Below are 8,410 nucleotides of genomic sequence, written 5' to 3'. Positions count from 1 at the left end.
TCCATAATCCACATTTAAAGAATATTATGTATATATATAGTAAATATTATATCTAATGATCTAAATATTAATAAATATGTTATTAAAAATGTATGAGTTTTTATAATTAAGTTTTTTTGCACATTTTTTGTAATATATTAATTTTTGTTGTACATTAATGAAAAAACCCATTATCTATAAAAGTAGATATATCTTAAAGAGTATGAAAATAAAGATAAAATTTAAAGTAGATGAAGTAAAGTGGGTATACCATATAATTTTCTCAAAAAAAAGAGAGAATAAGTTGTAGAATACCTCTTTTTTGTATCAATTAATCAAAAATATGCTCATATTATATTTTATTAGAATGTACCTACTTTTAAGAGTGAGTTGTCTAATATATCCTCATCCTCTACTTAAGTCTAGCACCTAATTTACATTAACCTGAGGGATATAATGAATACATTATCTATAAAAGTGGGTATATCTTAGGGCCCGTTTGGTACAATAAAATTATATATTATTTTTAAATTACTAAAAAATTTATATAAATATTTTTTAAAAAATTAATATTTTATATTAAATTAGTGTTTAACATGAATAATTTTAGATTATTCAAGTATTTTTATTTTACTATTTTAATTATTTATTAAATAAAAAATATGAAAAACTATTTTATTATATATTTATAATACTGTATATATTTGATTATATAAAAAAAAAATAGGGAAAATTACATTTACAAACGACATTTTTCTCTAATTTACAGAATTATCGTTGCTCATTTAACTTTACGAAAATAACGTGGGGAGTCAATACAATACCTTCTCTCATCATTGTCAGCGCACTTTTTTTTTTCTTCTGTTTTTTTTTTCTTTCTTTTTTCTCTTAATCTTCTTTGTATGTATACTGTAACTCATTTGTTTTATTTTATAATTCTTTTTTATCTTTATCTCTTTTTTATAATTTTTTTTAATATTTTTTTGACTATATAAATAATTGTTTGAGATTAAAAATTAAACTGTGATGTCTAATTTGAAATAGAAAATGATAAAATTAAAAGTATATGATTAGTTGTTTTTTTTATGTTTTTTTTCTATTTGGTAAACAAAAAAGAAATCATCAACCCAAGCAAAATTTAATATACCAAACTAATTTTATTATTATTTTTATATATTTTTTTTTTCTAATTCTTTCTCTCTTCATTATAATTTTTTTAAGAAAAAATTTTGTTTAAATCTTTTAGTTACTATTTGGTTAACAAATATAAAATAAACTAAAAGGATAATACTTTAATTTAAAATATTTCTTTTATGACCAAATAAATATATGCTTTCTACATATTAAAATTAAAATAATATACATTAAAAAATAAATTATAATAGTATTACTTTTGAGCCAAATAATTAGTGGTGTAATTAGAATTCTTTGTTAATTTTTTTTCATGAACATTTTTCTAAAAATATTATTGAGTGAGAAATGTATAATCTCTTTTAGTAAAAAAAAACACAAAAAGGAAAAATAAAGGAAAAAGACATCTAATGGTTTCTCAATTAAACAATAAAAAAGCCTAAATATTTACTTGTTTCTAGGTTTTTTATTGTCAGGCACTAATAGTTAAAGATGGTATTCTTTGGTGACATGGCACGTTAAAGATTGTGAATTGTTTTTGTAAAGTTATTATTGTAAATAATTTTCTATTTATGTATATTATTGAAAAAATCCCAAAAAAATATTCCTCAACAGAGCCTTCTCCCTCCCATTTAGTGAGGGAAACTTACAAAAATACTGTTTTTTTACTAAATGTTTTCAAAAATACTGGGACACGGCAAACTTTACATTTTTACTGTCCAAGCCCATTTTTATTTCTTTTATACTGTCCAGACCCAATATATTTACTTGTATACTGTAAACAGTAAAAAAACACAAACAACACCTCTCCTTCGTGGTTGGGGACGGACAAATTAACACCGGAATCATATAAACACCAGGAAAAAACCATAAAATCTGGAAAAGAAAAAAAATTACTAAATCAACAACAAATTACTGTTTTGTAGTGTTATTTTACTGTTGTTTTAATATGAAAAAAATGTCACGTAAATGAAATATTGTGAAAAATGACAGGACATGGAATCTATACCAGTTCTCATAAAGAGCAATGGACAATGAAAAAAAGAACATAATTATTTCAAGAGAATGTGACAATGCTCGAAAACAACACAACAATACTTGAAAATAACACAGCAACAACAAGAATCATACACATTGGAACACCAATTAGAAGAGGAGGAGAGTCAAAAACAAGAGAATTTGAAAACGACAAATTCGACATAGTTGACTATGCGAAGCTGGTTGCTAAAAAATAGTAGAAAAACTTGAAAACAACAGTAAAAAACTAGATCCAGAAATCGACATCAACAATACGAAGCTAATAACAGATAAACAACAACCAGAAGTTGAAAAGGTCAGGCATACAAAGACAAGGAAACACCGAAGAAAGTTTACAGCTACTACGCAATCAAAAACAACCTCCAATACAGTTTTTGAAAACATATTTAATTGAGTTTCAGTAAGAAGTTTTTTAATATCTTCAATAACAGAGTAATAATCAGAGTTTATAACTCTGGAATGGTAGTATTCCGATCGGGTGTACTTGAATTTTCAATCCTATAAAAAAAACATAATAAACACTACTAAAACAACACAAAAAAAAAGAACATAAAAACAAGCATAAAAAAAACTCTGGAATGGTAGTATTCCGATCGGGTGTACTTGGATTCCCAATCCTATAAAAAAACATAAGAAAACACTACTAAAACAAAACTAAAACAACACAAAAAAAATAAAGAATATAAAAAACAAGCATAAAAAAACAATAACAAAATAAGCCATAAGAGTCATCAAACGATACAACACCACCACTCACAAAATCAGAGCTAAACTACAACCCCAAAAAAGAAAGAAAAACTGAATTAGTGAAAACAACAAAAACCAAGTAAAGTTTATGTTGTTCTAGAAAAAATAAATAAAGAAAAAAAGAATTTTTTTTACTTGGAAAGTTTGAGTTGTCTGTTGTTCTTCTTCTTCCTCTGTATTGTTCTTCTTCTTCCTCTGTATTGTTCTTCTTGCTTTTCTCTCTCAAAACCCAAGTAAAAAAATAAATGAAATGAATGAGCTTTGTAAGTTTTTGAAATAGTGAAGAGTGGGGAGAAGGATTTTATGTAAAGTCTTTGTTGATGGTCTTTATCTTAAATACTAATTTCAAGAAATTTTCTATAGATTTTAACCCACAAAAAGAGATAGAGAGAGAAATAAAATACATATATAAATTATTGGGAATGGGGATCACGTGGGTGGATTGTGCCCACTTTCAAATTAAGTAAAAAAATGTGAGTTGAAATTAAATTTTAAATTTAAATAAAAAAAATTGACATGAAATGAAAGTGACATGAGAGTCATCAATCAAATTCAAATTTAAATAAAAAAAAATATGACATGAAATGAAAGTGACATGAGAGTCATCAATCAATTCTTCTAAACTTTTTATATATACAAATTGAATCAAGACCAAGGCAGTATACTGCCGTAATAAACAAAAAAAATAAAAACAATAAAAAAGTTAACTTTGCCGTGTTACAGTATATTTGAAAGAAAAATAGAAAAGTTAGTAAATGATGTAAATTTTCCTATAGTGATTCGGCCCAAAACAAGCCCAAGAAGAGAAAGTCAAATAAGAGTCAAATGAGTCTCCTTGTTTGTATTCTTCAACCTATCTCTCCTTCCTCAAACTCACGGCTATGGCTTTTTTAGGGTTCTTACTACTGAGACAAAGCTTGGGAAATTGTTTCTATGGGTTCTCTAATGTCTTCTCTTCTACCCCCACAAAATGGTTAGGGTTATAGGTCTAGGTTTTCTTTCTTTTCTGCTGTCTCAACCCACAACAACAAATCACTCTTACCCAGAAAACAACCTTGAAAATCTCACGCCTCAAACACTAAGAACAGAACCCAGAAACTTTCTTGCCAAACTAGTAGCAACAACACATTACAGAGTAGTATGGGTAAAAGACTTTTTTATTATTATTTTTTATTTTGTATGTATCTATAGGAAACTCATATAAATTTGATTTGATGAGTCTGTTTATTAGTATCATCAACAGAGTATATGTGTTTATTGACTTTGTTTATTGGTATAGATGATGCATCAATCTCCATTTCAATCTTGTTTTTAAGAAAAAAATAAATAGAAACAATATATCTGGTATTATTTTTCTCCATTTTCTCTGAATCTCTCTGCCATTTTCTTTCTTTTTAAATTCACAATATCTTCTGATTCATGTTTGGAATTACTTATGGAGTTTATGGTCTTTCTATGAGGGAAATACAACATTTTGGATTGGTTCATTAAATAATCTACTACATTATAAATCTCCCATATATTTATATATTTCTCACTATTTGCTCACTGTTTGTAGATCCTCACTAATTAATCACTATTGTAGTTGAGAATGCAAGTTCAATGACTGTCACTTCCCATTGCCCCTCTCTCTACACCACTTTCCTTAAACTATTCCCTTCTTCCTATAACCAAACTTTTCAAATTTCCCTTAAGTAGAAACCAACCACTTTGTAAATTTTAAGTAGAAAATGCTAAAGATAGTACTTATATGAACGCTTTATCTGTAATGGTGTAGGATTATTCTTTTTTTTTTTTTTTGAAATAAAGCGTATATATATTAGAAGGAAACAAATAGTCAGACCTCACGGTCATTACAGAAAATATTACTCGGAATAGTAGAGACTTCTACCATACCAGAAATATTGTTGGCAAACACCCACTTGGCCACATTATGGGCCGCAAAATTACAGTTTCTAGAAATATAAGAAAAATTACAGCAAGTGAAAGAATTAGAGAGATGTTTGCATTGTCTTGCGTAGTTCTCAAGCTGCCAAAAGGATTCGTCGCCCTTTAGGTTCTTGATCACCATCTTAGAATCACTCTCCACTATAATAAAAGGGTGATGCATAGTGGCCGCCGTCTCCAAAGCTAACATACAAGCCGCCGCTTCCCCAATAAGAGAATCACTGAAGTGAAGCTTGTTAGTCGCCACCCACAAAATCGATTCCGTATGATCTCTGGCAATTGCCACCACACACATGGATTCCGCCCCGACTCTGACATCGCAGTTGATCTTGACCCAATCCTCAGGCGGGGGGGACCAATCCCGAGTATCAGCAACCTGTCGAGACTTGAGCAAACTGGATCCATAATCAGCGTAACAATAATTTATAGAATCAATGTAATGTTTCAAGCTACCCATATTGTTATTATGAACCTTCTCGTTTCGAGCCCTCCAAATCGTATCAACCACGATAGAAGCATAAAGGAATAAATCATCTGTATCCACTCCTCTGGTCCTAAGGTTCCACAGAAAACTAACCCAGTCCCACATACGGGCCCCAGATTCCACAACAGGCATAACTCCCCAAGGGGAAGATCTCCAAAGGTGAGACGCCAAATCGCAATAGAGAAATAAATGCTCCATAGTTTCGTCACCATTACCACAAAAGGGGCAGGTGGTTTCATTAATACCCATTCTCTTAGAAAGGATAGCCCTAACGGGTAGCGCATTGGAGAGGATACTCCACCAAAGGACTTTGTGACGCTCCAGAACTTTTGAACTCCACAGCTTGTTCCAAAGGTTCGGAGCAACATTACACAACGGAGCCCGTCTCATAGCTTGGATAAGATAGGCCGATTTGGTAGAGAATCGACCATTAGAGTTCTTTGACCAGATCCATCTATCTCTACCCTGACCACTCGGTTTACCGCCCCTCAAGATACTATTAACTGTTTCCCTGTGAAAGAGATCATTGAGCTTACTTAACCAATTACCAAATTGCTTACTTCAAATAACTGACATAAAGTCATATCTTCTTGATTAGATTTAGATTAGCAGCATACACATTTCACAAAGTTCATAGAAAAAAAATAAAAATAATTAAAACTAATAGAGCAAAACTCAATCTTCCATTAATTTAGTTATAGTAGTAAAAAACAAAGGTAAAAAGTGAAAAAGTAAAAAAAGAAAAGCTAAATCAAATGGAAATAGTGTAGTGATTTTTTGTGTTGCTTAAAATAGCTATACATTTTTTCTTTAGAACTAATAATAAGTAGCTAACCATTTTGAGTAAACTAACATTTTTAATTTTTTGTCCCCTCTTATATAGTCTCGTGCGGATCTTCTCTTAGCCAACAAAATCAAGAGGAGAAAAAGAAAGAACAAAACAATACTGAAGAAGGAAAAAGTACAAAGAAGAGAGAGCTTAAAACAACTGCTCTATGAGAAGAGAGAAGGAAGAGTGGATGGAATGTCGTTCAAAGAAAGGAGGAAGGGAGAGGGTGAAGCACTGCATAAATTTTTAGCAGGAAACGATGGTAATAAACCTTGATACTTACTGTTGGAGAAACTAACTTTTCATTTTCATGGAGTTTCGCCAAAATTTCAAGAATCATACTAATTGCATCCACAGATTACAGATATAGTACGAGTAAGACACTTTATTATTTTGTATATATATATATATATAGGAAACTCATATAAGTTTAATGACCTATTGGTATCATAGACAGAGTATATGTTTTCATTAAATAATCTACTACATTATAAATCTGTTATATAATTATGTATTTTTCACGGTTTGTAGATGCTTACCTATCAATCACATTTTCACGGTTTGTAGATGCTTACCTATCAATCACCCTAATCCTTTAGGATGTGGATGTAATTAGGATGAAGGATCATCCTGTAATATTAATGGTGCGAGTATAATTATCTCATTTATTTGTGTTGTTAGTGAGTAGAGACTATTGCTTAGAGTATTTGTACCAATTTTCTAAAGAGAATTAAAGTTGTATTAACTACGAAAGTAAAATATTATAGTATTTTCATAAGTAGGTAATCGTTTAATTAAAACCCGATATGAAAGTCCATTAGGGTTTTTTTATAATATATTTATTTGATTTAATTAATTGTATAAGTGGTATTTGTTAAGCTATTTTTAGCCTAAGTTTTGGATCACATTTTATAGTTATTTTTCTTCTTAATTATTGTTTTTGGAATAGAATTACGCTTGTTTTCTTTGGTTTCAGGTTTCAACACTTGGAATGTATAAATTGGACAAATTTCAGAAAATAGTGATCTATAAAATAGAGAAAATTTTAAAAGAGAATAAAGCTGAAACTTCAAGCCTAAATTCGACTATGTTCTGATCATATTTTGGAAAAAGTCAAAACATAAAAGTTTTAGATCTCTTTCTTATCTTTCCAACGCATCTTGAATCAGCCCATTTGAAGTTCGTATGAGAAAGTTATGCCCATTTTACTAAAAGATGTCGAAGCTGAAAATTCCATCTCGCCGCGGCGAGATTTCCATGGCCGCGGCTAGAAAGTCTGGGCAGAAACGTAGTTTTTTGATGCACTTTTGGCCGCGGCGAGACCACTTTTGGCCGCGGCGAGACCACTTTTGGCCGCGGCGAGCGTCCGTACGGTCAGGGGTATTTTTGTCCGACGAACCCTAAAAATTAGATATAAATAGAAAACTGCGATTGGAAGTCAAGGGAAGCGATTTGGAACCCTAAAACACAGCAGAGAGCGGCAGGAAGAGCAGAGGAAATCAAAGTGAAGATCCAGAATTCATCCACCAACAGTTTCTTTCTCTATTCCTCTTTAATTTATTTATGTTGAATATTGTTATAGGAATGGTTATGGATTTATTTCTGAACTAAATTTCCCATTTAGGGAGGATGATGATTGTTGTTTAATGTTTTGCCTAGTTAATGTTTAATTACCATTCCTCCATTCTTGTTTGTGAAATTATCTTAATTTGTGTTTAATTTCATGTTTAAGATTGATCACCTTGTGCATGTTCTATGATCTCAATTCAAAATCTGAAAAGTGAGAATTGAGAATGCTAAAATTAAGATAATCGATGTTCTATGTGAAACGAAAGTATTCACATGACTTATGTGATGAGTAGATTATTACTTAATGCTGATTTCATGTTAGTTTAATTAAGGAATTAATTAGATAACATGTGATTTAGAATCTAGAAGATCTGAAAGGAGCTAGGTTATTTCATAATCTGTCATTCACTTCAAGAATAGGATAGTAATTAAGCATTAACGATTTGGGTAAACAACAACAGGATTCTCCTCCCTATTATCTCATCTTGCTCAACTTTCAATTGTGTTATTAAGTTTTCTGAATTACTTTCATACTTTACTATTTTTAAATCATAATTACTTTTGATCTCGCCGTATAGAATTATAAGTATAGTTTAGTGGTATTTAATCCAATTCCCTGTGGGATCGACCTCACCTGTGTGAGATTTACTACTTGATTGCGTATACTTGCGTAGCGTTCATAAAAT

At 30.3% G+C, this 8,410-nt stretch overlaps 1 long non-coding RNA gene across 1 annotated transcript; it reads left to right on the top strand.

Moving 5' to 3' along the window:
• Positions 1-3,494: 3,494 nt before the first annotated feature.
• Positions 3,495-6,516, top strand: LOC115706596 (uncharacterized). The gene is made up of 2 exons (XR_004009606.2): positions 3,495-4,039; positions 6,210-6,516. It is a non-coding gene; the product is annotated as an uncharacterized LOC115706596 (long non-coding RNA).
• The last annotated feature ends 1,894 nt before the right edge of the window (positions 6,517-8,410 follow it).

The sequence above is a fragment of the Cannabis sativa genome, chromosome 1 (assembly GCF_029168945.1).
Source record: "Cannabis sativa cultivar Pink pepper isolate KNU-18-1 chromosome 1, ASM2916894v1, whole genome shotgun sequence".
NCBI classification, from domain to species: domain Eukaryota; kingdom Viridiplantae; phylum Streptophyta; class Magnoliopsida; order Rosales; family Cannabaceae; genus Cannabis; species Cannabis sativa.
This window is presented reverse-complemented; position numbering and strand designations above follow the sequence as displayed.